We start from the raw sequence: 18295 nt of genomic DNA, 5'->3' as shown, positions 1-18295 counted from the left end.
ATGGAGAAATAGAAAGAAATGTCAGGTTCGGTGGAGGAAGCCTGATGATACGCGGTTATTTCACACACAAAGGTGTTGGATACTTGACTGGGATTGATGGTGGTCTCAATGCTGAGCTATATGCGAGTGTTCTACAAGACGAGTTACTTCATACACTCGAGTACTATGGGTATGAAAAGGACGACATAGTGTTCCAGCAGGAGAAGAAGATGAGGCATACGTCGAGATTGGTGAATAAATGGGTCAGTCACAATGAAGTAGAGGAGCTGGATTCTACCCACAGTGCCCAGACCTTCAACCAATCCAACACTTGTGGGTAGAGGTGAAGAAAAAGCTGTATACAGACCCAAGGGAGGCGACAGGTGTGCACAAACATGGGGAACCTGTAGAGGAGACCTGGGCACAGATTTCGGTGGAGACATGCTTAAATCTGACCGAGAGCAGAAGGATTCAGGCAGTGGTGGAAGACAAAGGTGGATTTACAAAATACTACCAAATATTTAGATTCTGAGCAGGAAAACAGTAACAAGGCAGTGACCTGAAGAATCTGCATAACTAATCATATGCTAAATAGTTGCAAGTAAAATTTATGTAAGAGATAGTCAAGATGACTGTCTATAAAATGATGGCAGTCTCAAGATCAAAGCAGTAGTGGATGGTGAGATATGGAGCCTGAAAGTCAGAAGGTCAAAACATTGTTACCCTTTTGCTTGTCAGTGTATCTAATGCCTTGAACAATTTTGTGCCCTTCTGACATAACTTAGATCCCTTTGCTGTGTTTCCAGCTGTTTGGACCATGGATTTTACTACAATATGCAATTAAAAAAAATTCAGGAAAATTCTCCTAGAAAAGCTAAGCTTTATATTGGGTTAATCAGAATCCCTGTAAATGATGGCGGCCATACACTGATTACTACATTGTTTCTGTTTTCACTCTCGCCCCTGTAATCCTTCATTTTCTGCTAACCCCCTTAATCTCTACATCACTTAAGGAACTGATTATCTCCCCATCATCTCACCTCCTCAGAACTTTTCCTCAAAATACAATCCTCTGTCTCCAAACACAGCCTCCTCATGCTCTCTCCTGCTAACACTTTCTCTGCTCCTTCTCACTGCCAGTGACATTTCTCCAAATCCTGGTCCTCCTCACCACATCCCCAATCATTTCTACCTCCCATCCACAATCTATCACACATTTCCGTAACCTCTCTAACCTTATACCCATTTGCCCAGCCCCCGCTTCCCCAGTCCCACTAACAGGAGCTATGTGGAACGCTTGCACTGGCTGCAACAAACTTTCCTACATCCCTGATCTCTTCATTACTAACAAACTTTCATTTCATCACCGAAACCTGGCTCACCCCCTCTGATACAGCCTCTCCTGCTGCACTTTTTGTATGGTGGATTCCACATGTCCCACCCCAGCAGCAAGCATGGTGGAGTTGGTTTTCTCCTGTCAGACAACTGCTCCTTCACCACATCCCACCCTCTGTTACCCTCGCTTCCTTTGAGGTGCACTCTGTGCTCATCTACACCCCCACCAACTGGCTGTCATTTACCACCCCCCCAGGGCCAGACACCACTTTCATCAACCACTTCACCACCTGGCTACTTCATCCCCACTATCACCATGGGTGACTTCAACATACCCATTGGCACTTCCCATTCAGCTGTCACTAAACTTCTATCTCTCACTTCCTCCTTCGGCCTCGCTCAATGGTCTTCTGCAGCCACTCACAAAGATGGCCACACACTGGACCTCATTTTCACCCGCCTCTGCTCCCTATTAGTGATGAGCGAGTGTACTCGTTGCTCGGATTTTCCTGAACACGCACCGGTGACCTCCGAGTATTTGTTAGTGTTCGGAGACTTAGGATAAACGTCAGCTGAGGTGACGAAAACTAAGTCATATTGCACGACTCGTTAAAGGGTTGATTGTGACTTGTAGGATCGCTACTTCCAACAGGTGGCGCTATAGAGTTTAAGTCTTTTTCTCAGAAGAGGCAATTTGCATATTTATTCTCCCTCTTACAGACATAAGTTCCCTACACAATGCGGATGCCACTTTATACACCACACAATAGCTGCTGCTTTTGAATCAGTCCCCCTCTCACACATACCAAAGCTCGCAAAATCAACAAGACAACCCTGGCACACCAGCCTGACCAAAGAACTGAGGTGGGCTTCCAGGGTTGCTGAGCGGAGATGTAAAACTCCAATGAGGACTTCATCGCATTCAAACAGTCCCTCACTACTTTCAAGGCCACACTCACCACAGCAAAACAAACCTATTTCTCATCTATCATTTTGATTGCTATGCTAGGTGGTTAGTTTGGCTGCAGCTGTGCGGAGGTGATCTCTTTTTTCTTTTTCTGCTTCTGGATATACTATTTCTCATCTATCATATTCTCCCTGTCTCACAACCCTAAACAGTTATTCAACACTTTCAAGTCTCTCCTCCATCCCCCAGCACCTCTTCTCACTCCACTTGTCTGCTGAAGACTTTGCCTCATTCTTCAAACTGAAGATTGATATCAGGAGGGTTGTAGGCCAAAGCTTTCTCTAACTACTCAGCCCTCCTCCAAAACCAGCTTCTCCACCATTACAGAAGACCAGCTTTCCGCCCTGCTCTCGAGATCACATCTCACCACCTGTGCACTTGACCAGATCCCATCCCTTCATCCCAAACCTCACTAGTCTTCATCCCAACCCTAACCCATCTCTAATAGTGATAAGTATACTCGTTGCTCGGGTTTTCCCAAGGTGGTCTCTGAGTATTTATGACTGCTCGGAGATTTAGTTTTCCTTGCTGCAGCTAGATAGCTTGATTACATGTGGGGATTTCCTAGCAACCAGACAACCCCCACATGTACTCAGGCTGGCTAACATCCGCAAAATTAATGAACATGCTGCTTTTTTTTACCACGATGCATTTTTTTCACAGAAAAAACGCATCATGTGCACAAAACATGCAGAATGCATTCTAAATGATAGGATGCATAATGTATGCGTTTTTAATGAATTTTTATAGCGTTTTTATCATGAAAAAACCTGAACGTGTGCACATAGCCTCAGTGTCTCCCACTTGCACACCACCTCCTCACCTCGGCCCCTGTCAGAGTCCCGCAAGGTTCAGTTCTAGGGCCCCTGCTCTTCTCCATTTACACCTTCGGCCTGGGACAGCTCATAGAACCTCACGGCTTTCAGTATCATCTCTATGCTGATGAGACAGATCTACATATCTGGACCAGATATCACCTCCCTACTAACCAGAATCCCACAATGTCTGTCCACTATTTCATCCTTCTTTGCTAGATTTCTAAAACTTAATATGGACAAAACAGAATTCATCATCTTTCACCCATCAGACCTATCCATTACAGTAAATGGCTGCCCACTCGCCCCAGTCCCACAAGCTCGCTGCCTCGGGGTAATCCTTGACACTGATCTCTCCTTCAAACCGCATATCCAAGCCCTTTCCACTTCCTGCCGCCTTCAACTCAAAAATATTTCACGGATCCGTACATTCCTCAAGAATCTGCAAAAACCCTAGTCCATGCCCTCATCATCTCCCGCCTCGACTACTGCAACCTCCTGCTCTGTGGCCTCCCATTGAACACTCTCGCACCCCTCCAATCTATTCTAAACTCTGCTGCCCGACTAATACACCTGTCCCCCCGCTATTCCCCGGCCTCTCCCCTCACTGTCAATCCCTTCACTGGCTCCCCATTACCCAGAGACTCCAGTTCAAAACCCTAACCATGACGTACAAAGCCATCCACAACCTGTCTCCTCCATACATCTGACCTCGTCTCCCGGTACTTACCTGCACATAATCTCCGATCTTCACAAGATCTCCTCTTCCCACAATCTCATACAAGCTTTTTCTCGTGCGTCCCCCACTCGAACTTCCTACGCCAACACATCAGACTCTCACCTACCGAGGAAACCTTCAAAAGGAACCTGAAGACTCGCCTCTTCCGACAAGCCTACAACCACCGATCCACCAAACCGCTGCATGACGAGCTCTACCCTCGCCTACTGTATTCTCACCCATCCCTTGTAGATTGTGAGCTCTCGCGGGCAGAGTCCTCTCTCCTCCTGTACCAGTTATGACTTGTATTGTTTAAGATTATTGTACTTGTTTTTTATTTGTATACAACTCCTCACATGTAAAACGCCATGGAATAAATGGCGCTAATTAAAAAGTTAATTTCAGTTCTTCAATACAAAAAGAGAAATTCATATAGTCATTACAAATAGAATGATCTATTTCAAGTGTTTATTTCTATGATTATGGCTTACAGAAATAAATTAACTTTTTGATGATATTCCAATTTTGCGAGAAGCACCTGTATGTAACGAGGGTAAATGTGATTGGCTAATTCTGAACACAATCGCATCCCAAGTTAAATTCAGACTTATGCAACCACATTATTTTAGTTTTATTTTCATTTCCTCCTCAAAATGATTTCAATTTGTTTCTCAATGGATTCGTGCAGATTATAGGCAATACTAACCCATTCACGACATGTCGCACATGTACAACGTATGTTGTGTCCATCCCTCTGGCACGGAGACCACATCTTTCCCGTTTTGAACAGCTGACATGTGCCTCCAACAGCTGTGGGTGGAATCACGATCCTCCTTCAGCTGTTAACCCGTTAAATGCCGCTGTCAATCTCTGACAATCTATGTCACATGACCGCGGGTCACCGATGGGTTGGAATGACAGCCAAGGGGCGCAAAAAACAAATGCAAAAAGGAAAAAGGGGTTTGTGAAGGGGTTAACCCCTTCACCCCTGTAAGTATTTTAGTTTTTCGCTCCCCTTCTTCCCAGCCATAACTTTATTTTTTGCTCAAAATGGCCATGTGCGGGGTTGATTTTTTTGGGACAAGTTGTACTTTTGAATTACACCATTGGTTTTAACATGTCGTGTACTGGAAACTGGGAAAAAAAATTCAAAGCACGGTGAAATTGCAAAAAAGGTGCAATCCCAGAGTTGTTTTTTTGTTTTGCTTTTCTACTATGTTCACTGAATGCTAAAACTGACCTGCCATTATGATTCTCCAGGTCATTACGAGTTCATAGACACCAAACATGTCTAGATTATTTTATCTAAAAAATTTTTTTTAAAAATTGCAAAATTTGCACTTTATTCCAATATCCGTGGCATCTCCATTTTTCGTGATCTGGGGTTGGGTGTGGGCTTATTTTTTGCATGCCGAGCTGTCAATTTTAATACCATTTTTGTGCAGATACGATCTTTTGATCCCGAGTTATTGCAATTTAATTAAATGTTGCTGCAACAACAAAAAAAAAAAGGAATTCTGGCGTTTTGACTTTTTTTTTTTCTCGCCATGCCTTTTAACGATCAGGCTAATCTGTTTTTTTTCTATTGATAGATCGGGAGATTCTGAACACGACGATACCAAAAATCTGTATGTTTGTTTTTTATTTTGAATGGGGCGAAAGGGGGTTGATTTGTACTTTTATATTTTTAATTTTTTACTTTTTGCATGCTTCAATAGTCTCCATGGGAGACTTGAAGCTGCCATAACTCAATCGCCTCTGCTACATACAGGCAGTGATCAGATCACATGTATGTAGCAGAATTCCTTGCTATGAGCTCCGACCACTGGGCAGCGCTCACAGCAATCTGGCAGTGACAGCAATAGAGGTCTGCAGGAGACCTCTGGTTGTCATGCCAACCCATCGGTGACCCACGCTCACGTGACAGGGGTCACCGATGGGTGGATTTCCGGCGTGATTGCCGGAAGCGCATGTTAAATGCCGCTGTCAGTTTGACCCCTTTTTTACCTTCAGTTCCCTTATCTAGATTTATAAAAATGTTGAGCAACACTGGGGTCAGGACAGAGCCATGTGGTACCCCACTTGAATCACTCTTCCAACTGGGAGTACGATCACTGAACTAGTTATGAATTCACCTAACAGTAGCATTGTCATTCCCATACTTGGCCATTTTTTCAATAATGAGAGTACAAGATACTTTATCAAATGCTTTACTGAAGTCAAGATATACTATACCACATTTCTTTGATCCACTCAGTCAGTGATTCCATCATAGAAGGAAATTAGATTAGTCTGGTATGACTTGTTTGCTACAAATCCATGCTGGCTCTGGTTAATTATGGTATTCTTATCCAAGTACTTACATGATGTTTAAAATCTGTTCAAAGATCTTTCCTGGTATAAAGGAAGGCTCACGGGTCTATAATTTCCTGGCTCAGTGTTTTTTGAAGACAGGGATAACATTTGCCCTTCTCCAATCTTCTGGGACTTCTCGTATTTTTCCAGGATTTTTTTTCAAAGATTCTGGTTAGTGGTTCTGCAATTTCCTCTCCTAAGGCTTTCAGTACCATAGGATGTAATTCATCTGGACCAGATTTAAATTCATGTTAATTAGCTAAGTGTTGACTCACCATCTTTCCGTTTGTAGTGTGGATTCGTTTATGCCTTCAATGACATTTGTGGATTAAGGCTCATCCTTGTATGAAGCTGTGTACTAACACTACCTTCGCAAAGTACACCTGATGGTCACAGACAATTTCTAAAGGCCGGTGAAGACCTAAGATAGACCTGTTGATTGGGAGCAATTCCAGGTGACGACCTGATAAAGCTGCCGAGAGGTGTTTTAGGCATGTAAAGAAATGATGAGTGAACGTGCTGGGATAAAGGTGTTATCTGAGCATGCTCTTTTGTTTACAGAGTCTCTTCTGCATGCTCGAAAAATATGTTCAAGAGTCCCTGCGGCTGTTCGACAGCCGCAACATATGCATGGATTGCCTGACAATCTGTGCATGTGTTGTCTGTCAGGAGGAAGACAGGACTGCGAGTATCTGTGCAATGGAACTGTCAAGGCTGCATCCAGTGTTTTTTTTTGGGGGGGATGAATGGGGAACCGGACAAGACCCATGACCTGGTGTGAGGGTGTGGTGAAACCGGGTAGAGAGCAGGAGGCGCAGGAAAAGTTTCCCGCCGGCAGAGAAAAGAGAGGGACGTGTCCCGCGCACTGCAGAGCAAGAGGAGGCGCGGAGCTGAGACCAGTCACAGGTTACCCTGAGGGTCTCCGAGAGTCAGTGAGCTCGCAGAGCGACAGGTGCTCAGCAGAGCTGTGTGCGGTGCTTGCATTGAGAAGCGAGTGCTAGGTGCAGGATCGTGAGGTGTGTTCCTCCCAACTGACGGGCGTGCAAAGGAGCACGCATTGGATTAAGACTTCTACGGCACTTCCCGCTGCCGGTATTTCAACTCATCAGACTGTATGCGACTGGGGAGCAGAAGGCACAATAAGTGGTTTAATAATAGGACTGTTGTGCTATTCCATAATTACACTGTTAACCCCTTCACCCCCGGAGCTTTTTCCGCTTTTTCATTTTCGTTTTTTGCTCCCCTCCTTCCCAGAGCCATAACTTTTTTGTTTTTCCGTCAATATGGCCATGTGAGGGCTTATTTTTTGCGGGACGAGATGTACTTTTGAAAGATACCATTGATTTTACCATGCCATGTAACAGAAAACGGGAAAAAAATTCCAAGTGTGATGAAATTGCAAAAAAAGTGCAATCTCACACTTGTTTTTTGTTTGGCTTTTTTGCTAGGTTCACTAAATGCTAAAACGAACCTGCCATTATGATTCTCCAGGTCATTACGAGTTCATAGACACCAAACATGTCTAGGTTATTTTTTATCTAAGTGGTGAAAAAAAATTCCAAATTTTGCGGCGATACCAAATATGTGTATGTTTGATTTTTTTTTTAATTGTTTTATTTTGATTGGGGCGAAAGGGGGGCGATTTGAACTTTTATATATATTTTTAATCACTTTTTTTTTTTTTTATTTTGGCATGCTTCAATAGCCTCCACAGGAGGCTAGAAGCATGCATAACTCGATCGGCTCTGCTACATAGAGGTGAAGTACAGATCACCTCTATGTAGCAGAAATGCAGGGTTGCTTTGAACGCCGACCACAGGGTGGCGCTCAAAGCAATCGGCCATCAACAACCATAGAGGTCTCAAGGAGACCTCTGGTTGTTATGGCGATGCACTGCTGACCCCCGATCATGTGACGGGGGTCCGCAGTGCGATCACTTCCGGCCGCGCTAGTTAAATGCCGCTGTCAGCGCTTGACGGCGGCATTTAACTAGTTAATGGGCGCGGGCGGATCGCGATTCCGCTCGCGCTCATTGGGCGCACATGTCAGCTGTACAAAACAGCTGACATGTCGCGGCTTTGAGGTGGGCTCACCGCCGGAGCCCACCTCAAAGCAGGGGATCTGCCAGCTGAAGTACTATTCCGTCAGCTGGCAGAAAGGGGTTAATTAACAGTTTACCTCCCTGCGAGTCTAGTATTGTTATAAATTAAACCGCACTGTTGTCAATCCTTGCGCTGCATTTCCTGCGTTACTGCATCCCTGTACCTGCTTATACTTGGCGTAATCTGCAGGATGCAGTCTACGAACGCAGAGGCAGCAGACCAATCTGTCATGAGTGCACCGAGGGCCAGCTTACCGCTGGGGACCATGCTCAGCAATCTCCCAAAAATTACGGAAAATAATTTTATGCTGAAGATGCACCCTATGACTCTTGTTTTGTGATGTTTAGCCCCCTCCCTCCCTCATGAACAGGACACTCTGAACAAGGTTATTGCAGATTTAGGAAACAATGCATGGGGATCCAACCAATATTGGTGAATTGCAGATTCAATTGTTCCGCCATGTTCAGAGACAGGGGGGAGTCAGTGACTCAATACATTAATGCGCTGCAAGAGGTGAACGCGTGTATCGCTAAACGGGATGATGTGGGAGCAATAGAAGTGGGCCCCCGATGTGATATTGAGGGATCAGTTTGTGGCGGGCCTCAGAGACGCGTCGCTTAAGCAAGCCTTGCGGGAGTGCCTGTGCCCCAGAGTATGACCTTTTTAGAAATTGGGGCTGAAGCGTGCGTGAGAGCAGGAGCAGGGGACAACCTTGGCAGGAATGGTGCGGAGCAATGATGTACCCGCCCTGGCCACAAAAGAATGGGTCCGAGAAATCCGGAAGAAAATACAGGAGAATCGGGAAGATTAGTCCAGCCTCAGAAGGTCCCCCATTGTAGCTCAAAATACACCCAGAGACAGGAGTGACTCAGAGTCCCGCTTGCTCGTTGAACCTCGTCAGGGAATGGGACAATCTCGTACAGAATGGAATCCAACTTGTTTCAAGTGCGGGAACACCGCACACTATGCCCAAGTATGTGCGAAATGGGGACGGTCCCTACCTCGGCAGCCATTAAACCAGTGGGCTCCGTGGCTAGGGGACGCCACCCAGAGCCAGAGAGACCAAGGAGGAGAGAGCGCAGTCCCAAAAATTTGCTACAAGTCCTACCATCTGGGCCGAAGTGAATGGGTGAGACATCAGTTGCTTGAGTGATACTAGTTCACAAGTGACCACCATGCTGGAAGCATACGTTACACGTCATTTTCCTGAAGTGTTGTGGCTGCAGTGGGGCCCAGTGATCAGATTGACGGCGGCCAACCAGTTGCCCATCTCTGTCGCGGGGGTTGTCTGGATGGAGATTAAAGTGTGCGGAAAGGATGTGGGTCAAAAAGGAGTTGTGCTGGTCGCCGGAGATGTCGGCAGCTGGCTTGCAGTGACTTTCAGGATGAATGTACAGAAATAAATTGGAACTCTCCTGATCAGTGAGCCGCACGAGGCCTTTCTGGACCGTCGGAGCCCGCGAACCCCCCAGAGAAAGGTATTTCAGTAACTGATACGGGCTTCTGAGGCCCAGGAAACGTCAAGCAAGGGGAAAGTTTTGGGAAAGGTGATGGGTCCTACAGCTGCTAAACTCATTCTACTGCCTGGTCAGACTGTGCTCACGCTGGCAGTACAAGCCTGTATGCCCTCAAAGTGGAAGTGCAGATACATCATCGGTAAACCAGGTGCCCCCAGGACTCCTCGGCGTTCGGACATTAGCCACGGTCCAGGATGGTAACGTGCGGTGCATCAACCTGGGAGAAGATAATCTCACCCACCAGCCTGGGAGTTAAGTGGCTCAGGTACTGGGAATGCCATTTGGTGCAACCGGAGGCCGTACAGTTGGCAGTAATGCAAGTAGATCCATGGTCCTTAGCTGTAACAAGGACACTGGAGCATCTGCCTGAAAAGTCATCGAATTTTGGGGCAGATTCAGGACGAATTGACGGGACTCACCACAGCAGGTACGACAGGTGGAAGCTGTACTAGAGCGCTACCAGGAGGTCTTCGCTCGCCATGAAGATAGCCTAGGTACACCCGAAGTTATCGCTCACAAGATTCCCACAGGAAATCCTGCACCAGTACGGGAAAGATAGACAGATATTACCTCAGATGTACAAGGAAGCGAAGGAGATCCTGGCTCACATGTTGCAGAGCGGAGTCATACGGGAGAGTCAGAGCCCGTGGGCGGCTCTAGTTCAGAAAAAGTATGGAACCCTGCACTTCTATGTTGATTACAGATGACAATGCTTCTACAGTGCGGGACTCCTACCCATTGCCCAGAATTGAGGAATCTGTCCACCTTGGCAAGTATTTCTCATCCTTGGATCTGGCTAGCGGGTACTGGTAGGTGCCTATGGCTGAACATGACCAGCCGAAGACGGCATTCATACTGCCCATGGGAGTCTGAGGCCCGCCACAAACTGTGATCCCTCAATATCACATCGGGGGCCCACTTCTATTGCTCCCACATCATCCCGTTTAGCGATACACGCGTTCACCTCTTGCAGCGCATTAATGTATTGAGTCACTGACTCAAGTTTATTAGGATGCCCTTTGGCCTGACCAACACTCCCGGGACATTTCAGCGGTTAATGGGAGAACGTTGAGGGGGGCTTGCATTTCTAAGCAACACTCACCTATCTTGACGATATCATCATCATCTACGTGGCGGCCACCCTCTAAGAACATTTTCAGTGGCTGGAGAAAGTGTTGAGTCTGCTGCAAAATCACGGTCTGAAAGCGAAGCCCCAAAAATGTCACCTTTTCCACAAACAAATTGAGTATCTGGGACACATCGTATAAAAAGTGAGGACTGCACGTGAAAAGATAGCGGCTGTGCAAGAATGGCCCACCCCGACCACAGTGTAATACGTTCTGGCCTTCCTGGGGCTTACTGGGTACTACCAAAGGTTCATAAGAATTTCACCCGTCTTGCTAACCCGCTGCTGGAACTACTAAAGTGCCATCTAGTTCGAAGAATCGAGTTGCGCAATGGGGAAGCAGCCAGGAAGAAGCCTTCTTAGCCTTGAAAATGGCCTTGACGGAGACCCAATACTCACCTATGCGGATTTCTCACAGTCCTTCATTCTGCACACTGATGGAAGCCTACATGACCTGGGGGCCGTTCTATCATAAATGCAGGAAGGAAAGGAACGAGTGATAACAGACCGGCTCGAATAGGCTCACAACTAGGAATGGAATCCGGACATTTACAGCTCTTTCAGGTTAGAACTGCTGGTGTTGGTGTGGGCAAGGATCAAAAAGTTTGCAGAGTATTTGTCAGGGTCCGAAGTCCTGGAGGGCACTGATAATCCCCTAGCCCACTTGCAAAATTGGGGGCCCTGGAACACCGCTGGGTGGCCCGCATGGCGAAGTATCAGTACAAGATTGCTTATCAGTCCTGGGCCGACAATACACACACTGATGCTCGCTCTCTTGAATGACTCAGGAGCGGCCTGGACGCGATCGAGATGACGAATTGGAAGCCGAAGAGATTCCTGGCTTCCGGGATCTCGCTAGGTCGTTGGTGGCGACACAGGGACAGATCGGAGGCGTCTGGAAAACAGGTGCTGGGACGACCTCGGGATTAGATGCAACTCTAGCAAGCAGATAAGGAACTTGCCCAGCTGAGACAGTGGGTGGCTCTGAAGCAACTTCCCAGCCAGCGAGAGAGACGCTCTGTACCCAGGGGCTCTGCAGATTGTGACAGTGGGAGACTCTGGTTAAAAGATGGATTGCTATACAGAAGAGTCCAGCTAGTACGGGAATTGCGGGGGGGGGGGGGGGGGTCACTTGGCAAGTAATGCTCACAGAAAAGTTGATCTGTGTGGTGGCTACAGAGGTCCATGAGAGAGGGGCGCACTTTGGTCCAGAGAAGACGTTCCAGTGGTTACAGAAGCTGGCTTATCACCCCCGATTGAGGACGGCAGTAGTGGAGGCCTGTCAAAGATGTTGGAGCTGTAAACCTCATGTGCAGAGAACTCCGACAAAGATCATCGTGACTTCTGTCCCCTTAGAGCTGATGATTGACTACTTCTACACACATCTCGGGTATGAACACTGCCTGGTGATGACCGATCACTTCAAGTTCGCTGTGGTGACTCCGACCTGGGATCAGACTGCTGAATCAGCTGCACAGGCAATTTGAAGAGATTTCATCTGGGTGTACGGTTGCCTGAAGAGGATCCATTCTGACAATATAACATAGTAACATAGTTAGTAAGGCCGAAAAAAGACATTTGTCCATCCAGTTCAGCCTATATTCCATCATAATAAATCCCCAGATCTACGTCCTTCTACAGAACCTAATTGTATGATACAATATTGTTCTGCTCCAGGAAGACATCCAGGCCTCTCTTGAACCCCTCGACTGAGTTCGCCATCACCACCTCCTCAGGCAAGCAATTCCAGATTCTCACTGCCCTAACAGTAAAGAATCCTCTTCTATGTTGGTGGAAAAACCTTCTCTCCTCCAGACGCAAAGAATGCCCCCTTGTGCCCGTCACCTTCCTTGGTATAAACAGATCCTCAGCTAGATATTTGTATTGTCCCCTTATATACTGATACATGGTTATTAGATCGCCCCTCAGTCGTCTTTTTTCTAGACTAAATAATCCTAATTTCGCTAATCTATCTGGGTATTGTAGTTCTCCCATCCCCTTTATTAATTTTGTTGCCCTCCTTTGTACTCTCTCTAGTTCCATTATATCCTTCCTGAGCACCGGTGCCCAAAACTGGACACAGTACTCCATGTGCGGTCTAACTAGGGATTTGTACAGAGGCAGTATAATGCTCTCATCATGTGTATCCAGACCTCTTTTAATGCACCCCATGATCCTGTTTGCCTTGGCAGCTGCTGCCTGGCACTGGCTGCTCCAGGTAAGTTTATCATTAACTAGGATCCCCAAGTCCTTCTCCCTGTCAGATTTACCCAGTGGTTTCCCATTCAGTGTGTAATGGTGACATTGATTCCTTCTTCCCATGTGTATAACCTTACATTTATCATTGTTAAACCTCATCTGCCACCTTTCAGCCCAAGTTTCCAACTTATCCAGATCCATCTGTAGCAGAATACTATCTTCTCTTGTATTAACTGCTTTACATAGTTTTGTATCATCTGCAAATATCGATATTTTACTGTGTAAACCTTCTACCAGATCATTAATGAATATGTTGAAGAGAACAGGTCCCAAAACTGACCCCTGCGGTACCCCACTGGTCACAGCGACCCAGTTAGAGACTATACCATTTATAACCACCCTCTGCTTTCTATCACTAAGCCAGTTACTAACCCATTTACACACATTTTCCCCCAGACCAAGCATTCTCATTTTGTGTACCAACCTCTTGTACGGCACGGTATCAAACGCTTTGGAAAAATCGAGATATACCACGTCCAATGACTCACCGTGGTCCAGCCTATAGCTTACCTCTTCATAAAAACTGATTAGATTGGTTTGACAGGAGCGATTTCTCATAAACCCATGCTGATATGGAGTTAAACAGTTATTCTCATTGAGATAATCCAGAATAACATCCCTCAGAAACCCTTCAAATATTTTACCAACAATAGAGGTTAGACTTACTGGCCTATAATTTCCAGGTTCACTTTTAGAGCCCTTTTTGAATATTGGCACCACATTTGCTATGCGCCAATCCTGCGGAACAGACCCTGTCGCTATAGAGTCCCTAAAAATAAGAAATAATGGTTTATCTATTACATTACTTAGTTCTCTTAGTACTCGTGGGTGTATGCCATCCGGACCCGGAGATTTATCTATTTTAATCATATTTAGCCTGTTTCGCACCTCTTCTTGGGTTAGATTGGTGACCCTTAATATAGGGTTTTCATTGTTTCTTGGGATTTCACGTAGCATTTCATTTTCCACTGTGAATACCGTGGAGAAGAAGGTGTTTAATATGTTAGCTTTTTCCTCGTCATCTACAACCATTCTTTCCTCACTATTTTTTAAGGGGCCTACATTTTCAGTTTTTATTCTTTTACTATTGATATAGTTGAAGAACAGTTTGGGATTAGTTTTACTCTCCTTAGCAATGTGCTTCTCTGTTTCCTTTTTGGCAGCTTTAATTAGTTTTTTAGATAAAGTATTTTTCTCCCTATAGTTTTTTAGAGCTTCAATGGTGCCATCCTGCTTTAGTAGTGCAAATGCTTTCTTTTTACTGTTAATTGCCTGTCTTTCTTCTTTGTTTAGCCACATTGGGTTTTTCCTATTTCTAGTCCTTTTATTCCCACAAGGTATAAACCGCTTACACTGCCTATTTAGGATGTTCTTAAACATTTCCCATTTATTATCTGTATTCTTATTTCTGAGGATATTGTCCCAGTCTACCAGATTAAGGGCATCTCTAAGCTGGTCAAACTTTGCCTTCCTAAAGTTCAGTGTTTTTGTGACTCCCTGACAAGTCCCCCTAGTGAAAAACAGGTGAAACTGTACAATATTGTGGTCGCTATTTCCTAGATGCCCGACCACGTGCAGATTTGTTATTCTGTCAGGTCTATTAGATAGTATTAGGTCTAAAAGTGCTGCTCCTCTGGTTGGATTCTGCACCAATTGTGAAAGATAATTTTTCTTGGTTATTAGCAGAAACCTGTTGCCTTTATGGGTTTCACAGGTTTCTGTTTCCCAGTTAATATCCGGGTAGTTAAAGTCCCCCATAACCAGGACCTCATTATGGGTTGCAGCTTCATCTATCTGCTTTAGAAGTAGACTTTCCATGGTTTCTGTTATATTTGGGGGTTTGTAACAGACCCCAATGAGAATTTTGTTACCATTTTTCCCTCCATGAATTTCGACCCATATGGACTCGACATCCTCATTTCCTTCGCTAATATCCTCCCTTAAAGTGGACTTTAGACAAGACTTTACATAGAGACAAACCCCTCCTCCTCTCCGATTTTTACGATCCTTTCTAAACAGACTGTAACCCTGTAAGTTAACTGCCCAGTCATAGCTTTCATCTAACCATGTCTCGGTTATTCCCACTATGTCAAAGTTACCTGTAGATATTTCTGCTTCTAGTTCTTCCATCTTGTTTGTCAGGCTTCTGGCGTTTGCGAGCATGCAGTTTAGAGGATTTTGTTTTGTTCCAATCTCCTCGCTGTGGATTGTTTTAGAAATGTTCTTACCTCCCTTCTGAGTATGTTTTCCTGGATCTTCTTTGTTCAAGTCTAATGTTTTTCTTCCCGTCCCCTCTTCTTCTAGTTTAACGCCCTCCTGATGAGTGTAGAGAGTCTTCTGGCGAATGTGTGTTTCCCAGGTTTGTTGAGGTGTAGTCCGTCTCTGGCGAGGAGTCCATCGTACAAGTAATTCACACCGTGGTCCAGGAATCCGAATCCTTGTTGTCTGCACCATCGTCTTAGCCAGTTGTTTGCATCAAGGATCCTGTTCCATCTCCTGGTGCCATGCCCGTCTACTGGAAGGATAGAAGAAAAAACTACCTGTGCATCCAGTTCCTTTACTTTCTTCCCCAACTCTTCAAAGTCTTTGCAGATTGTCGGTAGGTCCTTCCTTGCCGTGTCATTGGTGCCAACATGTATCAGAAGAAATGGGTGGACGTCCTTGGAGCTGAAGAGCTTTGGTATCCTATCGGTCACATCCTTGATCATCGCACCTGGAAGGCAGCATACTTCTCTTGCAGTTATGTCCGGTCTGCAGATGGCTGCTTCTGTGCCTCTCAGTAGTGAGTCTCCCACCACCACCACTCTTCGTTGCTTCTTGGCTGTACTTTTTGCTGTCACTTGTTGCTGTGTGCCCTTTTCTTTTTTGCTTGCTGGTATTGCTTCATCCTTAGGTGTGCCATCTTCATCCTCTACAAAGATTTGATATCGGTTCTTCAGTTGTGTGGTTGGTGATTTCTCCATCGTCTTCTTGCTTCTTTTGGTCACATGCTTCCACTCATCTGCTTTTGGAGGTTCTCTGACACTTTTTTCACCTTCTGTGACCAGTAGAGATGCTTCTGTTCTGTCTAGAAAGTCTTCATTCTCTTTGATGAGTTTCAAAGTTGCTATTCTTTCTTCCAGACCCCGCACCTTTTCTTCTAAAAGGGCCACTAGTCTACACTTCTGACAGGTGAAATTTAATTCTTCTTCTGGTCGATCTGTGAACATGTAGCACATGCTGCAGCTCACCATGTAGGTTGTCACATTTGCCATGTTGCTCCTAGATCCTGCTGACTTGCTGTGTGTTTTCCTTCTTGTGTAATCTACTCAGCCAAGCTCTCTTGCAATAATGTCCTACAGGCAAAAATTCGGCGCGCGGTTTGGTGATTCTTTCCAAGCAGCTGGTCCCGGTTGTACCCAACGATCTTCTAGCTTAGGGAGACTCTTCGCTTTTCCCAGAAGGCACCTGGAATATGCAAATTAGCCTCCTCAAGCTTGAATCCCTGGTTTGGTGATTCTTTCCAAGCAGCTGGTCCCGGCTGTACCCAACGATCTTCTAGCTTAGGGAGACTCTTCGCTTTTCCCAGAAGGCACCTGGAATATGCAAATTAGCCTCCTCAAGCTTGAATCCCATGGCGCTTGCTTCCAAGGTCGAGTGATGGAGGAGTTACATAGTTTGTTCTGGATTGAGAACAATTATCCTATTATCCTCAGGAGAATGGAGCCTGCAACGTTTCAATCGAACATTGATTCAGATGATCCGAACATTAGAAGAAGATAGACTACCCGCGGATGGGGGAGGACTTCCTGGGTACGAGAACATAGACATCGGCTACAAACTCTTCGTAGGCTGGTACAGACGAAGTTCAGAGAACTCCAGCACCATGAAGCAACACATATGCGAGTGACAGCTCTAAGGGCAGGATATTGAATGTTGATCTGAGACGAGCGGGCCGGGGAAAGCTGGAACATCTATGTGAAAAGACCCCGCATCGAGTGAAACGCTGACAGGCCGGTGTACCAAGTTCAATCCGAACGGGAAGAAGGAGCGCCTACTCGAACAGTTCATTGTCGTATGTTAAGGCCTTATCTGTCACAGAGTCCTGAGAAAGGAGAGTGTGTTGGACGTTGCTGAGGCACCCACTTCACCAGTTCTCGACTGATGAGGAGATACTTGCCTCAGCCCCAGACTTGAATAATTCACCATCCACCAGTCCCTGGGAAGAGACCAGGTCCGAAGCAACAGAGATGGCAGATTCATTGGATTAAAATATTTTCTCGACTCCTGTCAACCTGAATTACGCCGGTCGGAGGGGACGGCTGGAGTACCTCCCACTCGTTATGGACAAAACCAATTTATTTGGCAACGAATTACTCAAGGAGTGGAAGAATGTGAGCGTCTGCTTAAGGAACTCTCGCCCGTGGAATGGCGAGCTCAAGGAGGGCGGGAGTGCAAGCAGGAAGACTGGGCTGCAGATATCTGGGCAAGGCCAGGTCCAGAACTGTCAAGGCTGCGTCCAGTGTTCTCGGAGAGAAGGAATGGGGAACCGGACAGGACCCATGACTTCATGAGAGGGGGCGTGACGAGACCGGAGAGAGCAGGAAGCGCGGGAGGAGAGAAATTTCCCGCCGACAGAGAAGAGAGGGACTTGTCCCGCACGCTGCAGAGCGAGAGGTGGCGCAGAGCAGAGACCCATCAGAGGTTACCGGAGGTTCTCAGAGTCAGTGAGCGTGCAGAGTGACAGGCGCTCAGTGGAGCAGTGTGATGTGCTTGTGTTGAGAAGAGAGTGCCAGGTGCAGGATTGTGAGATGTGTTCCCCCCCACTGACAGGCGTGTAATGGAGCACGCATCGGATAGAGACTTCTACGGCACTTCCCACCCTGGCTTTACAGATTAATGGACCAGGGGCCTAATGGGCAAAACCGGTGACCGCCCATTGCCGCCAGAAGCTAAATCGAGTGTTGGCGGGTTACGCCTTAAGACACAGTTCCGGCCGATGCCGGTATTTCAACTCATCAGACTATATGCGACTGAGGAGCAGAGAAGTCACGATAAATGAAGTTTAATAATAGGACTGTTGTGCTATTCCATAATTCTTGCTCTGCATCCCTGTAACTGCTTACAGGGACTCGAGCATATT

The sequence above is a fragment of the Ranitomeya imitator genome, chromosome 4 (genome assembly GCF_032444005.1).
Source record: "Ranitomeya imitator isolate aRanImi1 chromosome 4, aRanImi1.pri, whole genome shotgun sequence".
Lineage (NCBI taxonomy): Eukaryota > Metazoa > Chordata > Amphibia > Anura > Dendrobatidae > Ranitomeya > Ranitomeya imitator.
This window is presented reverse-complemented; position numbering follows the sequence as displayed.